General features: G+C 38.6%; 1 protein-coding gene and 1 pseudogene across 7 annotated transcripts in view; one reads left to right on the top strand and one right to left on the bottom strand.

Moving 5' to 3' along the window:
- NUBPL (NUBP iron-sulfur cluster assembly factor, mitochondrial) overlaps positions 1-23,214 on the bottom strand; it is a 324,405-nt gene that overhangs the window by 207,349 nt on the left and 93,842 nt on the right. The window lies entirely within an intron of this gene.
- Positions 9,697-11,739, top strand: LOC140513897 (transforming protein RhoA pseudogene; annotated as a pseudogene).

The following is a 23,214-nucleotide window of genomic DNA, read 5'->3' as shown; positions in this document are numbered from 1 at the left end:
CTATTTTACTTTTCATTTTTCTAATTATTGGTGATTTAGAACATAGGTGTTAAACTTGAAAACTACCTAAAGTGGCCTAAACCACATTAAAATTTAACTGGGAAATGTTTTTTTAAAAAAATAATACAGGTAATGCTAATCTAAGAAAATATTGCAGCTGCAAGGATTTCTTTCTATTTGAGCTTGATATCACTGATTTACAGTTTTAATATATTTTGTATATATGTGTATGTAGACATGCAAGGATTGTCTTTTTTTAATTATATCCTCAGCACCTAGCATAGTACCTGGTTCTTAGTAGGTACTTAATAGATGGTTAAATTATGGCTGTGATAATCAGTGATGGCTGATTACAATGAAGTTCTTTATTTCAGGAGGCAGAATCATTTCAGAAGTAACTGTACTATAAATAAATAGCATCCTTAACATTTTTTAAATAATAAGAATCTAAGCCTACTGAAAGGCACTTTGCATTCCCAATTTGTGAACTGAACATAGAGCTCAAATCAGAAAAAGGAAGAAGAAAAGCAGCTTAAAGGAATGGATAGGACAATGGACTTGTAGCCAGAAAGATCTGAGTTCAAATTCCAATTCAGACATTTAGTAACTGTATGACCCAGGGAAAGTCATTTAATCTCTCTCTGCCTCAACTGTTTCATCTATAAAACAAGGAGGCTGAACTTAATATCTCCAAGGACCCTCTCAGCTCTAATCTATGATTTTATAATAAAAAGAAAAGAACATGGAAGAAAGGTAATTAGCAAATTATGACAAAAATGCTGATATGAAATAAAAGGTGAGAAATATAACTCTTGGCAAGCCCAAATATCTTTCTGCATTCTACCTGGAATGTTATAAGGCTTCTTTTTCATTAAAAAAAAAAAAAACTTTTAAGGTCAATCAATTATTTCTTTCCAGTAGAAAAGTATGCCCTATTCTGTAAGTCCAAAGAAAAATGAGATTTTTCTTTATAGCTAGATCTTTGCAGTATGCCAATTCCACAAAGCAAGAGATACTGGTAACAGAAATTCACCCATCCTTATTATTTTTATTCTTATCCTTTCAAACATTACTACAAATAAAATAAATAACTTTCTTAACTTTACTTACTACTAAAATGATACAGGCATTCAGCTCAAGTCAATGTAAACCAAAATAACCAAGTTAACCTAGCAAATAAAGCATACATAAAAAAGATGTAGTCTCTGGAGTACGATAAGATAACTACTACTAATGTTCTAAAATCTTTCTTCTCCTGATGTCATTTTATCAAAATTCCATATCCCTCCCCTCTGAATTCTAAGATATTTGAGTTTGGGAAATTTTAGAACTGTTCAAAACACAGTCTAAATTCAGCTTTGAACTTGCCACTGGGCCAAGCAAAGTGCCATTCCACAAAATATACAAGCCAGTCCATTTTTGCAGAAATACAAATAAAATTACACTAGGAGAATTTCATTGTCTGCCAAAGACAGTTACTTTATCCAACCTTATTTAGTTTTTAAGTTTTCCAACCATATTATGCTAATTTTCACAAATCCTTCTGGTGCTTAATAAAGAGTAAGTTATAAATTAAGTCACCCATCAGTGAGATGAGCACATTCATTAGGCCACTGTGTATTTTACAGACTGCACAAGGAAGAAGCAGAGTGAACTAAAAAAGAAAAAGTCCAGTCTGTGTAAATGAACGAGAAAGAAGTGACATTCACAGTGTCTTCCCCCATACATATAGGCAAACACAACTAACATCACTTAAAAGCGTATTATTTATTCTCTGTAAATAGTAAATCCCAATGAAATGAAATGTTTGGTGAAGGTGAAAAAATGTATTTTTAATTAATGGAAAGAGAGTTTTGAACAACAGCTTATGATTACAAGTACCAATTAAGTTCCTTACCATAGGATTTTATTTAAAGAAAATCTGCATAGCAACTCCTCCACACCATTTGAAGAAAAACTAACAAGCTGCTATTTGTTGAAAGTTTACCCAGAAGCCAGGGAATCTATTGCACTGTGAATAACTGCATTTTGAAGAGCTCGTCATTAGTTGAAGTTATCATGACACAGATCATCATTCCCCTCCTCCTCACATCTTCATGATGTTTCATCCACGGAAACACAAAAGACTCTTGCAGCAAGTCAAACCATATCATTGCCACAATGCCACTCAGAGAGTGAATGACACACTGTCTCATCCTCCTCATTCTAGTCAAACAAAGTTCTGCTATTTCTACCAGATTCGAATGTAATTAATGGATGATATGTCGCCAGTCAATTCTGAACAGATTTGGGGGCCCCTTTTATATTATAAATTAATTGCCAAAATAGGATGAATGCTACTGTGACCATGTCAAACTGAAGAGTCAGCTAAAAAGAAAATGTTTATTGAACTGGAACAACAGAAAAATCTCAAAGACTGCTTTAAATCACCCTATGAAACAGATACAGTAAGGGAGTATCATTCAGAGTTTCAAGGATGACTTGGGACTATAATCATTGCCTCTTCTTCTCATAGACATCCCATTATATACCATTGTGCATCAATCAGTTATGCAGGTGCTGTTCTCAATCACTTAGTATTAGCAGAAAATAAATAATCTTTGTACCCTCTTTTCTGTTCTCCCAACCTTTTCCCTCCTCAAATAAAAGAAGACAACTGATGAGTCAAACTCTGAATTTTAGGAATATATTCCCCCCCAAAAAAAACACATGAATTAAAATGAGGCATATTGAGTATTTAAACCTATGGAAAAATGAGAAATAATAAATTACATTTCTATGGAGCTTTAAGGTTTACAAATTACTTTCTTCACATCAGCCCTCTAAGGTAAGTAATCTAACCGGTATTTATTCCCATTTTACAGAAATGGAGGAGAAAACTGAGGCTCAAAAAGGGATAATAACTTATCCATGATCACATAACTAATAAGCGGCAGGCCTAAGAATTAAACCTTGTCAGATCAAGGTCAAGAAACCTGAAACCAAAATTTGATAATGTTATTTCTTAAATGAAAGGAGTAATCTAGATATAAAATGTTATTAATAGAATTAATAAGTGATAAAACTCATATTCACAAACCAGAGGAGGAAGGACCATCAAAAGGTACCATATTTTTTATGCTTTTATAGTAGTGTACCCTAGGAAAAGGGACAAAAAGAGAGGAAAAAAGCTACCAAACATAAGCTTAGAATACTTCCTAATTTTGCCTAAGGCTGATCTCGCCTTCTTTTTTTTACCCTGAGATCAAAGAAGAAGTAGTTTTAGGAGGGAAAGAGACCCAAATTTCCCTATATGTTCCACTCCCTAGGAGAATCATTCAGTACTTCTTAAAATACAAATGCTAATGGAGCCACGAAGGGGATTACTAGTAATCAGTCCTACTTTACCGTGAATTAATGTCAGATTATCTAACACCTCGGTACTAACTATATAAAGGTTAGAACATGTATGCTAAGTGCAAAGTAGATGCCTCAAAGGAAAGACACACGGGAAATCTCAGACAACTGTGGCAGTGCTGGCTCCCCACTCATTCCTCTTACTCTCCTTTAATCAGTCCCTCTGCAACTACAGGATGATGGGAGCAATTTAGAAATACAGACATCTTCCCAGTCCTTCTTCCTTTAAATGTAATAGTTACGCTCTCCTAGTCACCTAGATTTGTAAGTGAGCTTCCCATCTCACCAACTACACCATTCATACCTTCTGCTTCACCAAACACTGCTGTTATTTGCTTTTCCTGTTATTATTGATACTAAGACTGGAAAGATAGGATGGAAGCAGATTTTTGTGGACCTTTAATCTAAGAAATTTGTACTTTATGTGGTGATAGTACGCAATAAGGGTAGCTAGGTGGTGCCACAGTGCATAGAGTGCTGGGCCTGGAGTCGGGAAGATTCAATCTTCATCAGTTCAAATCTAGTCTCAGATACTTGGTAGCTGTGAGACCCTGGACAAGTCACTTAACCCTGTTTGCCTCAGTTTCCTCATTTGTAAAATGAACTATAGAAGGAAATGGCAAACCACTCCAGTATCTTTGCCAAGAAAAACTCAAATGGGTTCACAAAGAGTCAGACATGACTGAAATGACTGAACAACAACAAAGTAGGTGATAGGAAGCCACAAAGATTTTAAGCCTTCGTATGATATCGAGCTTAGTAATGCAAACTTGGAAGCATTGGTAGATTTTATAAACTTAGTTGTATGGCCTTCTAAAGTCCTTTTGGAATATGTTACCAGATAGCGAAAAAAAACCATAACACTCCATTCATGTGAGCATGATCGTAGGGGATTGGGACTGGACTTTTATTTTTATTTCACTGGTGGAAGGAGGGACTCCTCCATTCAGCCCTTTCTCTACAACTTTAAGTTTCAGAAAGGGGCTGAGAGCCCTGAGAGATTAGGGGTGCTCATCCAGCATGAGTCAGGGACCCGAACTTAGCTATTCTTGAAGCCAAGGTCAGCTATCCACTATGCTACATTGACTCCTGATCATGGTCATATATCAATTTATTGAATTATTCAGTCTAAGAAGGAAGAAGGAAGGGATGAAGAGAAGGAAGGAAGGAAAGAAGGTGGTAGAAATCAAGGAAACAAGCATTTATCAAGTACCTACTACATGCCAAGCACTGTTGTAAGAACTTTTACAAATATTATCTTATTGGTCCTTACAATAACCCTAGGAAGCTGGTCTCATTATCCCCATTTTATAGTTGAGGAAACAGAGACAAACAGAGGTTAAGTGACTTACCCAGGTCACACAGCCAGCAAGTATCTGAGGTCACATTTGAACTCAAGTCCAGCATACTTTCTATGTGTAAAACATTATGCTAGGTGCTGGGGATGCAAAAAAAAAATAAAAGTCCTTGCCTTCAATATTCAGTTAGACACTCCTGAAAAAGTTGTGTGAAAGTAATATTTCTGCTAACTGAATTATATTTCAAATGTACCAAGAGAGTTCTATTTAATTCTTATTTAAGGAAATCATTCTGTATTACAACAGATCACCCCAAAATTTATTAATTTTATAAATGTGAATTTCTGTAGACAGACTTTTTTTTAAAAACTTTTACTAAAGCACAAAAGGACTTATTACAATGCCTAATTTTATAGAGAAGTATTCTCTATTACTCAGGACCTCAGGGACTGATATACTCCCTAAAACAAGTAGAATACACTAAGAAAAGAATGGGAAAATAGTCTGAAAAGTTTGAAAAAAAATTTAGCTTTTTAAAGACAAACCCAAAGATCTGGAATGGTTACTGCATTTCAAAGCATTGTTTTAAAAAGTCATCTTTAAGACATCTGGCATACTTCAAAGCAACAACAAATAGTCATGAAGTATGAATAAAGCATTTTTAGGTGATAGCCATTTAAAAGAAGCTTAGTCACTTGAACTTTATCTTTGCACACACATATGTAATTACTTAGCCACAATGATATCGATTCTTCTTTGTCCTAAAGGGATCCCCGGTATAAATCTTCCTTTCAAGAAATTATGGTCATCAAAATAATGTCTTTATGCCTAAATGTGGACCTTCTAATTGTAAAGGGCTAAAAAGAACTGGTCCACAAAGTGCATGAAGGTTCAGTGAAGGAAGACGTATTGAAAAAACAAAGATTAGCATTTGTTCCTTCCAGAATTATAACATGCAGAAAACTTAAAAGGAAAGGAATGTTTAATGTTTCACAAACACCAGCTTTCTTCCTGAAAGTAGCCATACCATCTCCACTCCTCTCATGTTTGCTTTCCGGGAGGTGGGGAAATCAGTATAAATTATTGCTATCACCATCTAGTGAGTGATAACCATATACTAAGTGCTGTACAAAACAGGAAGTGAATATGATCCATTCCTAAAAGGCTGACTACAAGTTTGATACTCATGTTAAGTGTTGCTAAGTGAACAGGAAAAATAAAGTATATTATGACTGAATTTTTTTAATTTATATGATATTATGATGAGAGTCCCAGTGGCACTGTTGCAACCTACCTTGATTAAGGTAAGCAAGCTCTAACACAGAAGAGAATGCCATCACTCCTAATGCACATCTATTTTTGTCCTCCTACTCCCACTAGTCCAGGACAGTGCTTCTCTCCCTCCCAGGACAAAGATCAATGAGGACTCTGGAGATGAGATATTGTTTAGGGATGGGAGGGTTATGACAAAAGCTCCATACATGAATCCAGGCCAGAGCTTGAACACAAGAAACTGGATTCCATAGGAAGCAGGACCTGGATTCATGTAAACTTATATCTGCAAGAGGGCATGAGGGAATTCAAGAGATCCTGAAGAGGATCAAGTATTTTGTAGGGAAGGTGAGATCTTACTCAGGTGCATCTGCTTGAGTTAATGACCTTACAGTGACTGGCACAGAGTAAGCCCTTAAAAATGATTGTTGATTGAGTATTTTATTGATCATAAATATACATATAGTATATATACACATGGTATACACATATACACACATAGTACACATATTTGTACATATATCTACATAAATATAGCTCATAAATATATAAGCACTTGAATTTACATAGCATTTTGCAGGTACAAAGCATTTTTGTACATTATCTCATAGGTTCTTCATGACTAACCCTTACAAAGTGTTAGATCTGTTAGCTGCAATGGAAGAAAGAAAAAAGGAAGGAAGGAAGGAAGAAAAGAAGGAAGGAAGGAAGGAAGGAAGGAAGGAAGGAAGGAAGGAAGGAAGGAAGGAAGGAAGGAAGTTAGTTTAGTACTAGCAATCTACTATGACTCACCACAATCTTCATTTAATTTTTTAGGTTTCCACACTCATTTCATGAGTGTTTAGAAAGGAAAGTTCTTCATACCTGAATCACAAGTCTAGAGTTGGGAGGGATTTCAAAACTGATCTAGTCCAACTCTTCATTTTACAGACGATAACATGAGACCCAAGGGATTAAGTGACTTATCCCAGTAACATTTGAACCCCAGCATAGTTTCACAAAGAATAAGTCTTTCATTAATAATTACATTCCCTTTGGTAAAAGGGTTATTAGGTACCTGGGATATGGTTTTAGATCAGTGTAGGACGTGAGCTCCTTGAAGACAGTGACTATGTTTTTTTGTCTTTCATTGTATCCCCAGTACTTAGCACAGTACCTGGAACAAAGCAAGTGTTTAATAAATGCTTTTTGACTGACCATTTTAGCAAGGTTCTTGACAGAGTCTTCCACGATTGCTTTGCAAATAGTAAACTACAGTATGTGAAATCAGAACTGGCTGAATGACCTGAACCAATGATGGGGATAATAACAGCACCTACCTTCCAGGGTTAGGAAGATAAAGAACTTGTAAAATGTTTTGTAAACCTTAATAGATAAATGCTAGTCACTATTCTTTGGTGCTATATGGAAGAGGGTCTATGGTGTTGTGCCAAAGGGCTCTGACTTTTGTTTTATTTTATTTAAAATTTTTACTAATAACTTGGATCAAGACACCACTGATATACATCACACACAGTGACATACATACATATCAGTTCTGCAGATGACACAAAATTAGGAGAGTTGATATGTTGGAGGATGAGAATCCAAAAATAGTGACAAAGTAGAACAATGGGCTGGATCTAACATGGTGGAATAAAATAGGTTTGATTATAAATGCAAATGAATTCAAAAAATTATCTACAGAAGTATAGGGTGGGGAAGTTGGAAAGAAGACAGCTCCTGTGACAAGGACGTAGGGGTTTCAGTGGACTGAAGGTCCAATGAATCAACAGTGTGAAATGACATCCCATAAAAATGTAACTGGGTCTTAGGTTGCATTAGGAGAAATGTTTCCCGAATGGAACAGATGCCCTGTTGTACAATTCCCTGATCAGATGTGTTTGTATTCCAGGATTCAGTTCTGGCCATCACATTTTAAGAGAGAATATTGATTGGCTTAAAACACATACAGAGGAAGGCAAGCTGAAGTATGATGGACATGAGAAACAGAGTTAATACTTGATACACCCTACAATACCTTCAAACTCTAAAATGTTATCTTTTCCTTTTTTTTTTAAATCAGATCTTTGATTTTACTGGTATGGGGAACTTCTAGTGAGGATGTTTCCTCTACCCGGAGTCTCAGAGAGTTGCCTGGAGAAATTGTGAGATTAATTGTGTGATAAACTCAACTCAATTCTCTTTCCCTTGAAACCCTCCCTTCTTACAAACTTCTCTGTTACTGCGGAGGGTACCACTATCCTCCTAGTCTGCCAGGAACACAACTTAGGTGGCAACCTTAATTCCTCATTCCACCTTACCCCGAAAATCTAATCAGGTTCTAAATCCTATCATTTCTAGCCCCTGGGGCAGACCCTTATCAGCTCAGGCGTGGACTCTAATGATGACCTGCTGATTGGCCTCCCTGCCTCAGATCTCTCCCCATTCCATCCCATCTTCCACTCAACTGTCAAATCAATCTCCCTAAAGACTAAGTTTCACCATGCTACCCCATCACACCCCAATTCAATCAATTCCAGTGGCTCGCAAATGCCTCCAAGATCAAATATGAAATCCTCTGTTGGACTGTTAAATCCTTTTATCTCTTGGTTCCTTCCTACCTTTCCAGTCTTCTTACATTTGACACTCTTCCTCTCCCCCACTACCACAACCAAATACTCTGCAATCCAATAACATCTCTGCTATCCCTTACACATGACATTCTATCTCCAAACTCTGGGCATTTTCAGGACCTGTCTTCCATGCCCAGATCTCCCTCTCTCTCTCTCCTCATCTCCACCTCCTGTTTCCCCTGAATTCTTCAAGTGTCAATTAAATTCCAACTTTCTACAAAAAGACTCTTCCAGTCTTCCTTAACCTTAGTACCTTCTCTCTGAGAGTATGTTTAACTTTACCAATACACAGACTGTTTGTACATAATAGCTATTTGCATGTTATTTTCCCCTGTAGAGTGTGCATTCTGATGAGAGCAGGGATTGCTTCTTATTAAGCATCCCAGAGCTTAGCACTGTGCCTGGTATGCAGTAGGTGCTTACTAAATGTTTGCTGAGTTGGCCTGACTAATCCAGATTTACCCCAAAATCAATGGTAAGTTCACTGGAATTTAGGTCTAATATTTCTTCCTTTAGTAATTCTTCAAATCAAGGCTAAAGAGGTACTTCAAGCAGGACTGCCTATGTGTTTGAGAGACATAAAAGCAGAGACAGAACTGTAACCACAAAAGGAAATTGGGGGTCTCTGTCACATCCCTACTCTCACCATTACTTATATGGTAGCTTATAAGCAAAGCTGCAGTCTAAGATTCAGTAGCACCAATAGAGCAGCTTCGGCAGCAGCATCTGAAACGGCTAGCGTGCTAAAGCAGCCAAAGGGAGTTGTCAACCAGCATCAGTCCAGCCAATGACAGTATAACAAGCAATTAAAACCATGGCTGGCTGGCCTGACGCTGATTGACAACTTAGCCAATGCCACTGGTGAAAAGGGGGAAGGGAACTGACTTCCTTGCTCTACAGTTTGCACAAAAGAAAATTCCTCTGTCATAGACAGGGTTGGGTTTTGTTGGTTTGTTTGGTTTTTTTTTTGTCATGTAAAAAAAAATCATGTTCTCTCAGCTTACAAGCTGTACAACCACTGAGTTCTCTTTTGTAGTCAAATGTAAGCAGTGGGATGGACCGTAATAGCCAGTCCTCCAGGGTTAGTTCAGACCAGTTATAAACTAGAGACCCTGATGTCACAGTCACTGCAGCTGCATCTCACCCAAAAAACAAAGCTGGAGGATGAGTGCCCTACTTCAGGAATAACTGCTACAATGGGTGCCCCTGATTAGAATACTCTGTCAGCCCACACAGTTTTCTGTCATTCCTGCACCTAAAAGAGAATGTGAAGTCTCTTTTTTCAATCAGTGGTTTAAAAAACTGGAAAATTACTCTTCAAAGTAAGAAGGCACTTACATTGCACTATTCAGAAAGAGAGAGAGAATAAAAGAGAGTGCCACACCAAGGCAACAGTCATAGGAAGAGAAGCTGCAGTGGTTTGTAAGATATAAAAATATTCTGGCCATATCAGTCTTAAAGCAGCTCCAGGGAAATCAGTGTGGCCTAACACGAATAGTTCAACATAAAAAAATTCCTAGCCACTTCCAAGCTCCTTTTACTTGGATGTTCTGGTTGCTGTTACTGAAATAATTGTATAGAAGCAGCTGCTGGCAGTCACCATAGATTGACCTTTTTTTGAAATACAATTGAACAGATGCTATTTTAAAAGCCATAATCAAAGATACACTCCTGATAATGTACACTCCCTCAGTCAATCAAAAAGAAGTCATTTCAGTACTAGGATTCCTACTTAAGCAATGTGTTCTTCATATAGAGAGAATTCCTTTTCTTCTGAAAGTAGATGAGGCAAGGGTTCTATTTCAGCAAAATATCGTTATCAGTTGCCCCCAGGTCTGTCAAGGAAGGCAGGCTTGTGTGACACACTTGCCCTGTGTGTGTAGCATTCTTATTCTTATTTTAAAAGTTATGTGTTACTGAAAGTTTTGGCAAACTATATATTTAGAACTGCTATAATCATTATTAGTCAATGCTAAGAATGCAGAAAACAAGAAAAAACCTGAGAAAACCATTTCCTACATCCATTGCCACAATTACTAACAGCACTTATAGTACTTTTCTGCCCCCCCCAAAAAAAACACATCTCACTGGGTACTTTTTTGAAATTTATAATTGCTATTATTATAATATCAAATTCGGGAGGGCTGCCCTTCATGGGACCCCAGGACAGCTTCAGGTCCACAGTGAGGTGGAAGTTTCCAAGATGGTGAATTCCGCAGAGGCCTTGCGCCCGATTTCAAGGATTGTGTTAACTTCATGAACTTGGGAAAAAGGAAAAAAGAAAGGGAGCCGGTGGGAGAAAAGAAAAGGAAGTGAGAGTGGTGGAATGTGCAAGAAGGTGGCTGGGATTACTGTTGGGATGTTCCCGACCTACTGTGAGGCACTTAAGTTGTAGGCTCTAGTCAAGAGTTGAGAAGAGAAAGGAGACATGTGGGTCCTAGTGGAAAACAGATAACCTTAGAACCAAGCAAGCTGAAACTCCAAGAAGTGGGTGATCGGCCCACGCTGCTTCCCTGGCCACCTGGCTGCCAGTTTCTTGCATTAGAAACGCCAGAATCCCCAAAGGGGCAGCTTACAGAGCAGCTGGTCTGTCGCAGGGACTCGAAAACCACCTGCGCTGTGTGTGCCACCCGAAAAAAGTTGGTTATAGTTGAGGAGGGTGCAGTGGGAAGACATGCCTGCTGCTTGTATTCAGCAAAGACCAATATTCTGAAAATTGTGTGCTGACAGTATTTGAAAAGTGTGCAGCCAGCACTGAGGTGGATGGAAAACTGGTGGAGTGGGCTTTGTGGCATGTGGCTGCTCAGGAGGATCGCGATCGCCTTGGACTGCTTTCCTATCCAGATACCGATGTTATGTGTTTTTCCATCGGTTGTCCTCCTAGTTTGGAAAACTTGGAAACGTGGGCTCCAGAGGTGATGCATCTAAAGTACCCACCATCATGGTTGGGAACAAGAAGGATCTTCCAAACGACGAGGCCACCCAACTGCTGGCCGAGGTCAGGCAGTAGAAGGTCCAGGGCTGGCGCGTCAGATTGGCAAAGACTAAAGAGGGGATGAGGGAGGTGTTTGAAATGTCTTTGCAAGGCAAAGGAAGGAGAAAATCCAGGTGCCTCCTCTTCTGAACACAGCCCAGACCTCACTCATGCTGTTTATCAATCTTCATGTATGATTACAGGCCTTTTCCATTTACCCGCAATTTAAGAGATTTACAAATAGGAAATCACCTTGCTACCAGGATTTAGAAGCCAACCAGGATTATTTAATGGCAGTCTGTATGTACACCAGGGTCCTTCAGACACTACTCTTAATCTTTCTCTTCTCCCAACCTACACATCTAAGCAGTAATTCAAGGGAATTAACTTGTTTTTTCTATAAAGAGGAAAAAAGTGGTCACTTTTGTGACTTGAACTTGAACTACTTTTATACCTACAGGTTGCTGTAGGTATAAGGCCCATAGGGGAATAAATGAGTCACTTCAGAGCAGGACCTTTTATAAGGCTTTCCTTGGTATAGCTCTGGGGCATTATTCAATTCTCTGAAAATGGGACCACCTAGGGATGGCAAGTTCCCATGCAGCTGTGGTAAAGCTACAGCTCTGTGGCTTCATGTTAGTGATCTTAGAGTTACTGTGTAATTACCAAGAATAAACTTATCTACTCCAACTTAAATGTTGTATATCTCGTATGATGAGATTTCCTAACACTTACATTTGTTATCTCTACAAAAGATCTCTGGGTGGTTGGGTGGTTTTTTTTTAATGCATTTGAACATAAAGATAGATGGAAAAAACATTTGAAATCCGTTTTTGTCAGTTTCTCCAGTAAATGGCAGCCATTAACAGCTCCTTTTCTACACAACATACCCCAGTAGTGTCCACCTCTGTCCCTGGAGCTGGGCTTGTGAATGAGGACTTAGGCAAAGCGATGGTTCAGAAATAGGAGTGATTTGTCTGAACTCCAATGGCAGAAGCTTGGTATATACAATGTTTATCTCTTCCTCAGACAGTGATGACTCCCTTTAATATCATGGGGTAGCTTGCTACCCATTCTCTCTGTTGATGGCCAAAGCCCCACCTGGAACTTCTCATTCCGCTCCAGCTGACTAAACATTTTTCAGTATTTGTTAATTTTCTCTCAACTACTAATAGAATAAAAAGTGAGATCAGAAGAAGAGGAGGAGGAGAAAGAGAATGACATCAACCAGATCTCCATGCTGGCCACTGAGAACATGTTAAGAAAAGTAGGGGGAATAATGGAGAGTCTCCACATCTACCACATTAGGAGATTAAAGGGAATGTTTATAGTTAGCACAAAAAGGCTCTGCTTCTTGACTTCTCACTTGTCACTTAGCTTTTACATCTTAATTAAATGCTTTTGTTATTAGATTGACATTTCCTGGATCATCTGGTATTAAAAGAATGTTGTACTGGATTGGGGGATCAGAACATAATACATAAATAGATGGCCTATAACAGTCCCAATGAACTTGAGGAAAAGCACTGAAGAGAGTTCGCAGAATTCTTGGAAGCCCTGTGTTGAACAGAATTTCATCCAAAAGTAACAGATCAGATGCACTTTGAGGTGCAGTTTCAGAGTTGCCTCTGAAAACAAAAGTGGACAGATCTCTTGCACACTGCTACTGTCACCTTAAAGAATCGAGACAATGACTGATTTTACAATTATTTTCTAAACTGAAGGGAAAAAATACTGCCATGGGACCCAACAATGGAAAAAGCAACATTAACAAGTCTACATGCAGCCATCAACTCTATATGTATGTCCCTTCTGATCAAACCTATTTTCTCCATTTTTGCTCCAGGCAAAAGTGCTGAAGAGTAAAAGGCCTCATTTGGGAAGAGTTGTTGGAATTGGAAATATTTGTGTGCATACTTTAAAAGATGGAGAAATAAGACAGAGGCTTTGAAGAGCTAGGGAGAAAAGCATGCTGAGAAGATGGCTTAGTAATAAATTAATATGGGTATAAGAAAAGGAAAAGGAGAATATTAAGTTAGAGGGCTGTATGTATGAGAATCACCTAGAAAGACACAGTAGGTTGTTCTCACACTTGCATCAGAAAAGAGCTTTTATTGAAGGTAACTGATGACTCAGTTCAGAGTGTGAAACACACTTATCCAAAGGCACTTTGGAGACTGTCCCAGATGTAATATTTCCATGTTCAAATTTATTCCTAATTGCAAGTAAAAACAATTCTTAACATTCATTTTTTAAATTTTGAGTTCCATATTCTCTCTCTCCCTCCCCTCCCCCTGCATTCACAAGGCAAGCAATTTGATATAGTTTATACATGTGCAGTCATGTAAAATGTATTTCCATATTAATCACACTGTGAAAGAAAACACAGACCAAAAACAAGAAAAAAGCAAAAAAAAAAAAGTATGTTTCAATCTGCACTGACTTCATCAGTTCTTTCTTTGGAGACTGATGGCATTTTCCTTCATAGGTCTTTTGGAATGGTCTTGGATCACTGTCCCGCAGAGAACAGTCGCCGTTCACATTTCTTCACCATCATAATACTGTGTGCTGTGCACACTGGTTCTACTCCACTTTGCATCAGTTCATACAGGTCTTCACAAATCTTTCTACAAATCTTTCCTGCTCCTCATTCCTTAGAGCACACTGGTGTTCCATCACAATCATGTACCACAACTTGTTCACCATTCCCCAACTGATGGGCGCCCCATCAGTTTCCAAATCTTTGCCATCACTAAAAGAGCTGCTATTAATATCTGTGTACTTATAGGTCCTTTTCCTTTTTTTTTAATCTCCTTAGGATACAAACCTAGTAGTGGTATTACTGGATCAAAAAGCATGCACAGTTTTATATTCCTTTGGACATACTTTCAAATTGCTATGCAGAAGGGTGAAAGTTCAAAACTCCAACAGTACTCTAGTGACCCAATTTTCCCATATCCCCTCCAACATTTGTCATATTTCTTTTGTCATACTGGCCAATATGATGGGTAGGAGGTGGTATTTCTAGGTTATTGTAATTTGCATTCTCTAATTAATAGTGATTTAGAGAATTTTTTCCATATGACTATAGATAGCTTTGATTTCTTTGTCTGAAAAGAGTGTGATAAATATCATAGGATCATAGATTTGGAGCTAAAAGGGAACTTAAAGACCACTCCAATCCCATATTTTATGAATGAAGATACTAAAGCCCAGAAAGGTTAACCAACTTGCCAAAGTAATAAGTGACAAATCCAGGTATCCAACCAAGGTCCTCCAACTCCAATTCCATTGTTTTTTCCACAGTACTACAAGTCTTCCAAGCAAAATATGTATTAGAGAAATGAAAACCTTCCCCAGGCATGTGTCTATATCTCAACATTAGATCAGGGCTAGTTCTTACTTTGCTTTCCTTCAAACAGTCCTTGTGCCTTTGAAATAAGCAGTGATTAGTTAGACTGGGAGCACTTAAATGTCCTGTCAACCAACTTCCTCCCTTTCAGATCTACAGCCTCACTGTATCTTCTTTAGAAACAAATTTCATGTAACATCACATATGCCAGTTGTACCATGGAATCACTTGTTTTCTCGAAATGGAACACCATGCTAGAATTACTGGGAAATCATTTTGAAATGTTCCTTTTTTTCATTGAATATGAGCTTTATTTCAGCATCTTAGGGAGGAAAACACCTCTTCTAGGAATCAATCATGTGACAGATGGTACCTTCACTAGTGTTGAAAAGGATGTTAGAAAGTCAAGAGTTGGGGGGAGGGAGGGGACAGGGAGAAGCTGAGTGCCCAAAAGCTCTTTCTAGGTAGGATATATTAATTAAAATTATTTTCAAGGAAAGGACAGTTCCAAGAGTACTGCTGACAAAAACCAAATCAATCTCCCTACAGCTTCTGAAGACAAATGTTCTAGTGCACAACCTACAAGGGGCTAGGAGTACGTATGAAACCAGCCAAAACACACTGCTGGATGTCATGGTGGAAAGACTTGAGTTTCAACAAGACCTGAGATCAAATTCTGCCTCTTATACTTGCCAGCTATGTGACTATTAGAAAATTGCTAAATTCTGAATCTGCTTCCTCATCTGTAAACTATACCTCTGGTACTTATATCACAGTTGTAAATTTAATATTCAAAAGAAATAGTATATATAAAGTTCTTGAAAAAGTCCAAAGCCCTCTATAAATGCCAGCTATTATTATCACTGGCATATATTACCAGTAAAACTAATACCTGATGAAGTCCAGAACACTGTGGGAACACTAAGGGAACATGGAACCACAGTAGGATACTCCAGAAGAGTTCAAAAGAAAAACCAAAATCTTCAAATACGTTAAAAAGGAAACAAATAGAATTAATGACCTGCACAGCAGAAATAATTAGCAAAATAGATAAACTTGGAATGCATGGCAGTAAGTCTCTCCAAAGAAGAGACAGAATAATTGAGAATACCAATATACTGAACTGAAGGGCGATCTGTAAAAAGAGAAGAAAAAAGCAATGACATTAAAAGAAGAAATCATTTCTATACAAGTAAAATACTTTGATAGTGAAGATAAGATGGGTAGAGACAAAGACAAGATGGTTAGAGACAAACTAAGAATAAAAGGCAACACAGAAGAACATGATAAGGGGGAGGGGGGGGAATCTGAATACCACAATACACAAAATAATGTAAGAATACTGCCCAGAACATAAGAATACAGAAAACAAAGAATCAACCTAAAATACCCATAGATTGTCTCTATTAAGTATCAGAGTCAGGGTTTAAATCTGTCTCTCCTGATTCTAAGTCCAGCACTCCATTGTCTCTATACCACTCCTCTCATCCCCAGAAATGTGGGTGAATCTAATTTCATCCTCTTGTGTACCCAAAGACCTACCATGAACGCTAGAAGGACAGCTTCAATTTTTTTTTTCTTATGAGCTATAATTGAAAAGGGAGGAAGAATAAAAAGGAGCCTTATTAGTCTCAGTTTGGGGAAGGGGAGAAGAGGAGGGAACATGACAAAAAATCAAAAGAGACGGCTAAGATGAGTCCTTTGCTTCAAAGATAAGGCGTTGGCAAGAAGTTATGCAACCTCACAGTTTGAATTAAAGAAGGAGGAAAACTGATCAGAATGAACAAGTAGCAGAAATGGAAAGAGAAACAGGTGACCTACCTCCTAGAGTATGAGGAAGCCAAAAAAAGGAAGCAGAGTAGAGAAGGAATAAATATGTATGTAGTGCCTATACAACATGCCAGGCACTGTGCTAGGCACCTTTTTTTTTTTTTTAACAACTATCTAATGTGATCACAACCATCCTGGGAGGCTGGTGCTACCATTATTTCCATTTTGCAGTTGAGGGAACTAAGGCATACAGAGGTTAAATTACTTTTCCAGAGTCACACAGCTAGCAAGTATCTATGGTCACATTTGAACTCAGGTCTTCCTGACTCTGTGCGTGGTCCTCTATCTGTTGTACTACCAGCTGCTGGTAAAGAGGTTAACTTCACATTTACACTTACAAGAGGCCATAGTTTGCTGCTACATCCACCTTCCCCAGAGAGGACCTTTTCAAACCATCTTCCTATTTATTCTATTACCTACAGTCAACTCCAATCCCTCACCCTCAGGAGCCTGCAACCACATTCCTCACCTGATTTTAGCCCCTCTCCTAATGAAGCCCATGCCCCACACCACAGGTGGAAAAGTATAAGCTTGAAGGTGAAAAGAGGCCTCAAATTGATGAACTAGCAGGTGACAGATAAAAGTATTAATCTTGAAAGAAGAAAATGGTGGAAGGAAAATGTATATTGTTAATATAGTATGTGTTAACAAAGTTTTCTTGGTCAGGTCTGGTTTCCATTCTGATTTCCGTTAAAAAAAATTTCCTAACCTTCTTAAGTTAGAGACTGCAGAGACTGACCAAATATGGCCAAGAATCACGTATTCCAGGTTGAGATTACTTTTTTAACAGACATACTATCACACATCTCATCTTAGGTTTCAGAAAAGTCTGGTTACTTACCAATTCCATTATAAAACTGATTAATTACTTCAGCCCCATACCATAATACCAGCAGTCTCAAGAATCAAAGCTTCTTTATTAAGCTTGCAACCAGAACTGTGAATCCTGTACTCGGAGCCCTGGCAGCAATCTATATCTGAAGCTTATCATGTTGATTTAATGTGGCTCATGATGCAAAATGTCCCAATTAGATCATCATTTTGGATTCAAAAGGTATTTATGGGAAAATGTTTAGGAATATAAGAAAAATACATATCATGAATATAAGCTCCAGGAGGTCAAGGGCTGATTTTGGCTTTCCCAGTACCTAGAATGGTGCCTGTCATGTATTATTGTTCAGTTATTTTTCAGTTGTGCCAGACTCTTCGTGATCCCACTGAGGGTTTTCTTGGTAGAGATCCTGGAGTGGTCTGCCATTTCCTTCTCAAGCTCATTTTATAAGTGAGGAAAGTGAGGTAAACAGGGTTAAGTGACTTGCCCAGGGTCACATAGCTAGTAATATCTGAGCCCAGATTAGAACTCAGCAAGAGAAGTCTTCCTGACTCCAGGCCTGGCACTCTTGATAGGAGTCAAGAGACTTGAGGGACAGAGCCAAGATGGTGGAGTAGAAAGACACACATACACTACCTCTTCCCCCACAGCCCATAATATACCTGTAAAGAAAGACTCAACAAATTCTAGAGCAGTAGAAGCCACAGAACAAGAGAATGAAGGAGATTTCCAGCCCAAGGTGACCTGAGAGGCTGACGGGAAAGGTCTGTCACACCAGATGTGAAGCACAGCCCAGCCCAGCCTTGGCCACTCAGGCAAGGGAAGGAGGATCCCAGCAGGCCTCAGGGGTGGAATTCCCAGTGACAGCAGTGGCAGATTGTAGATCCCTCAACCCACAGATGTCAAAGGTCAGTGAGAGGATTTCTTCAGCTGGCCAAGAGGGGAGCAGGGTCTTCCCATAGCTCCAGCCTCAAGCAGCTGCAGAAGTGGCCACATTGGGAAGTAGCAGCTCCCACAGCAGCCATTGTTGGATCAAAAAGCCCCTGGGGCATCTGAGAAGCTGATTTTTGCCTCAGACCTGTGTGGCAGCCCTGCCCCTACCTGATGCTCCTGGAGGAACTGAACAGCTGATCTTTATCTCACACTGAATGGCTGCCCTGCCACAGCCAAAAGCCCCTGAGGGAATTGAGTAGCTTATCTGAATCTAAGCCCCCAGCATGCAGGCTTGATTATGCCACCTTGGAGGAACTGAGATCTTACAGATACCCAGAGTATACCCTACTCTTGACAAAGGACCCAAAAGTCAAGTAACTGGTTGGGAAAATGCCCAAAAAAGGGGAAAAAATAAGACTATAGAAGGTTACTTTCTGGGTGAACAGATATTTTCTCCCATCCTTTCAGATGAGGAAGAACAATGCTCACCATCAGGGAAAGACATAAAAGTCAAGGCTTCTGCATTCAAAACCTCCAAAATAAATATGTAATGGTCCCAGGCCATAGAAGAGCTCAAAAAGGATTTTGAAAATCAAGTAAGAGAGACAGAAGAAAAACTGGGAAGTGAAATGAGAGTGAAGCAAGAAAATCATGAAAAGAGAGTCAACAGCTTGCTAAAGGAAACCCAAAAAAATTCTGAAGAAGACAACACCTTCAAAAATAGGCTAACTCAACTGACAAGAGGTCCAAAAAGCCAATGAGGAGAAGAAGGCTTTAAAGAGCAGAATGAGCCAAATGGAAAAGGAGGTTCAAAAGCTCACTGAAGAAAATAATTCTTTAAAAATTAGAATGGAACAGATGGAAGCTAATGACTTTATGAGAAACCAAGAAATTACAAAACAAAACCAAAAGAATGAAAAAATGGAAGATCACGTGAAATATCTCGTTGGAAAAACAACTGAACAGGAAAATAGATCCAGGAGAGACAATTTTAATATTATGGGACTACCTGAAAGCCATGATCAAAAAAAGAGCCTAGACATCATCTTTCATGAAATTATCAAGGAAAACTGCCCTGAGATTCTAGAACCAGAGGACAAAATAAATACTGAAAGAATCCACTAATTACCTCCTGAAAAAAAAGAGAAACTCCTAGGAACATTGTGGCCAAATTCCAGAGTTCCCAGGTCAAGGAGAAAATATTGCAAGCAGCTAGAAAGAAACAATTTGAGTATTGTGGAAATACAATCAGGATAACACAAGATCTAACATCTTCAACCTTAAGGGATTGAACGGCTTGGAATATGATATTCTAGAAGTCAAAGGAACTAGGATTAAAACCAAGAATCACCTACCCAGTAAAACTGAGTATAATACTTCAGGGGGAAAAATGGTCTTTCAATGAAATAGAGCACTTTCAAGCATTCTTGATGAAAAGACCAGAGCTGAAAAGAAAATCTGACTTTCAAACACAAGAATGAAGAGAAGCATGAAAAGGTAAACAGGAAAGAGAAGTCATAAGGGACTTACTAAAGTTGAACTGTTTACAGCTCTACATGGAAAGACAATATTTGTAACTCTTGAAACTTTTTTCAGTATCTGGATAGTTGATGGGATTATATACACACACAAACACACAGACACATACACACACACACATAGAGAGAAAGAGACAGAGAGAGAGAGACAGAGAGCACAGTTGAATAGGAAGGGATCATATCTAAAAAAATAAAATTAAGGGGTGAGAGAGGAATGCATTAGGAGGAGAAAGGGAGAAATGGAATGGGGCAAATTATCTCTCATACAAGAGGCAAGAAAAAGACTTTTCAATGAAGGGACAAAGGGGGGAGGTGAGAGGGAAAACGTTAAGCTTACTCTCATCACATTTGATTCAAGGAAGTAATAAAATGCACACTCATTTTGGTATGAAAACCTATCTTACAATACAGGAAAGTAGGGGAGAAGGGGATAAGTAGGTTGGGGAGGATGATGGAAGGGAGGGCAATGGGAGAAGGGAGCAATTAGAAGTCAACACTCTTGGGGAGAGACAAGGTCAAAAAAGAGAAAAGAAGAAATGAGGGGCAGGATAAGATGGAGGGAAATATAGTTAGTTTTACACAACATGATTATTATGGAAGTCATCTGCAAAACTACACATATATAGCCTATATTGAATTACTTCCCTTCCCAATGGGGATGGGCAGGGAGGGAGGAAGAGAAGTTGGAACTCAAAGTTTTAGGAACAACTGTTGAGTATTGTTCTTGTTCTTATTTCTGGGAAATAAGAAATACAGGTAATGGGGTAGAGAAATTTATCTTGCAAAACAGAATATGAGGATAAGGGAAGGGAGGGATGTTAGAAGGGAGAGCAGACTGGTGGTAGGGGTAATTAGAATGCCTGGCATTTTGGGATGGGGGGAGGGGAGAGATGGGAAGAAAATTTGGAACTCAAAATTTTGTAGAAATGAATGTTGAAAACTTTAAATAAATTTTTTTAAAAAGAGAGACTCATATCATCCTGTACTTTCATTCTGATAAATTAGGAAAACTGGTGATTTACTGATCTCATTGGTTCTAGAAATTTTGAGGTAAAGAAGGAATTTTGTGTAAATACAGAAAATCAAGTCAGGTTACAATCATTCATTTCAGTGGCTCTGTTTAACTTTTTATAGGAAGGCATTTTCACTCAATTAACATTTATTAAGTACTGACTTACTATGTGCCAGGCTCCATGCAAGGCAGTGGGAAATCAGAGGCAAAAATGAAATTATCTCTGTTCTCACAGATCTTATATTCTTTCAGGGAAGACAACAAAGTCATTGTGAGCCAGTGAACCCCAGCTTGACTGGTTCAACTTCTGCTTGTAGGATGGATCTATAGTAATGGTGTTTCCCATCTTCAAATGTTTGCTAGCCACAGATGACACAGGCAGACCTAAGTTTCCTGGCTCCTAGCTCTTCATTACACATTTTTTTATCAGGCAATTCAGAGTACCTTCATCCCAATGGCCCATCTTGTGCCTCACCCCACTGGTGACAGGGTAGTCATCTATTAGTTCCATAGCAGCTATTTGTCTAAAAACTATATATAAACTTGAACTCCGAGTAGGCCTCTGAGGGCAGCTGGTAGCATAGTGAAGAGTGTCCCAGGCCTACTGTTGTGAAGATAAAATGAAGTTAAAATATTTGTTTTAAAAAAAACGTGCATAGCACAGTACTTGACACATAGCAGGCATTATATAAATATATATTCCCTTCCTCTTCCTTCTCCCATTTCAATCAAAGTTCTACAAGTACAAGCCACCAACTGTGTGTTGGAACCATGAGGTAAAAAGGACTTGCACACCTATAATCTTCCCTTGTCATCTGTTCTCCTCCTAAAATTTCATCCATCCGTCACTCTTAAGAATGCCTCCTTTTGCAATGCATACATATATAAGTATATACAGAATAAATGTAAGGGAGTTTAAGGAGAGCACTAACAGTTGAAAGATAGCATTAGCGGCTGAAAACCAACCAAATGGTCAACATAAAACCTAACCAAGATTTTTAAAGTCTTGTGTAATTGTGCCAGGAATTGAAGTCAAGCTCACTGCCCTGGGGTTTTATAGACTCGACTCTTTTCCCCTTTTGAAAAATCAGGACAACTGCCTTTCTCCAGTCCTAGGGCACCACTGCCAATCTCTAAGATTAACAATAGCAACTCAGCAATTCCATCCGCTGGTTCAGTTCATCCCAGCCCAGTGATGTGAAAGCAGTGAGTATGCCTAAATGCTGTCTTACCATCTCCTCACTTATACTGGGATTCCATTCTGTTAACACTTTGGTTTTACCCTTTCCCATCCAGAGGATGCATAGTATTTTGCAGATCTTTTTAACTGTAGCACAATACTGGGGTGATGTCTTCAGAGAATAGTAGACAGTCATTTCAAAATCCTTTTCCTGGCTAGAAACTCATTCCCTTAAAAGTGCCGTTTGGGTTATTCCCCCACCCACCCACCCAAATGCATTACCTTACAGTTTTCTGTGTTTAATCTCCTCTGTCATTTTTCTATCCATTCCCCCAGCTTTCAGAGATCTTCAGCTTGTCATTTAACTATGTGAAACAGCTTAGTGTCATCTACCAACTTGCAAATTTCACTGTGAAATTCCACTTCCAAATTATTTCTGAAAACATTAAATAAGACCAATCCCAGAACTAATCCCTAGGGTACCCTGCTATGAACAATTCTCTGTTTAGAGAAGTGCCTGCCTCTACCCTTTGTCTTGAAGTCACTAATGGTGGTGCTGAGGTTTTTTAAACAGCCTTTAGGCTTTCTGAAAGATAACATAATGTTCACTGGTCTACCTTTGCCACATCCTTAATGCCCACTCCAAACCCTAATAAAGACTACCTGATTAGTCCTATGCAGTGTCCTATCACTTTAACCTACCTTATTTTAATCTTGTTAGATTGGTTTAAAGTAACATCCCTATCTTACTCGTTGTTCTTTCCATCAAAAGCCTGGTTCAACGCTAATTTTATCCTAAGTTTCAATTCTATGCAACTCACATCACTGAAAGAACCAAAAGATGACAAATATCAGAAAGCTGGAGTAGTGGAAACAATGTTGGACCTAGGGTTGGGAGGACCTGAGTTTAAATCCAGACTCAGATACTAATTAGCAATGTGACCCAAAGCAAGTTATTTAACATCTCAGTATCAGTTTCTTC

The sequence above is a fragment of the Notamacropus eugenii genome, chromosome 7 (assembly GCF_028372415.1).
Source record: "Notamacropus eugenii isolate mMacEug1 chromosome 7, mMacEug1.pri_v2, whole genome shotgun sequence".
In the NCBI taxonomy this organism is placed as follows: Eukaryota; Metazoa; Chordata; class Mammalia; order Diprotodontia; family Macropodidae; genus Notamacropus; species Notamacropus eugenii.
Note: the sequence above shows the minus strand (reverse complement) of the source record. Positions and strands in the feature narration are given on the sequence as shown.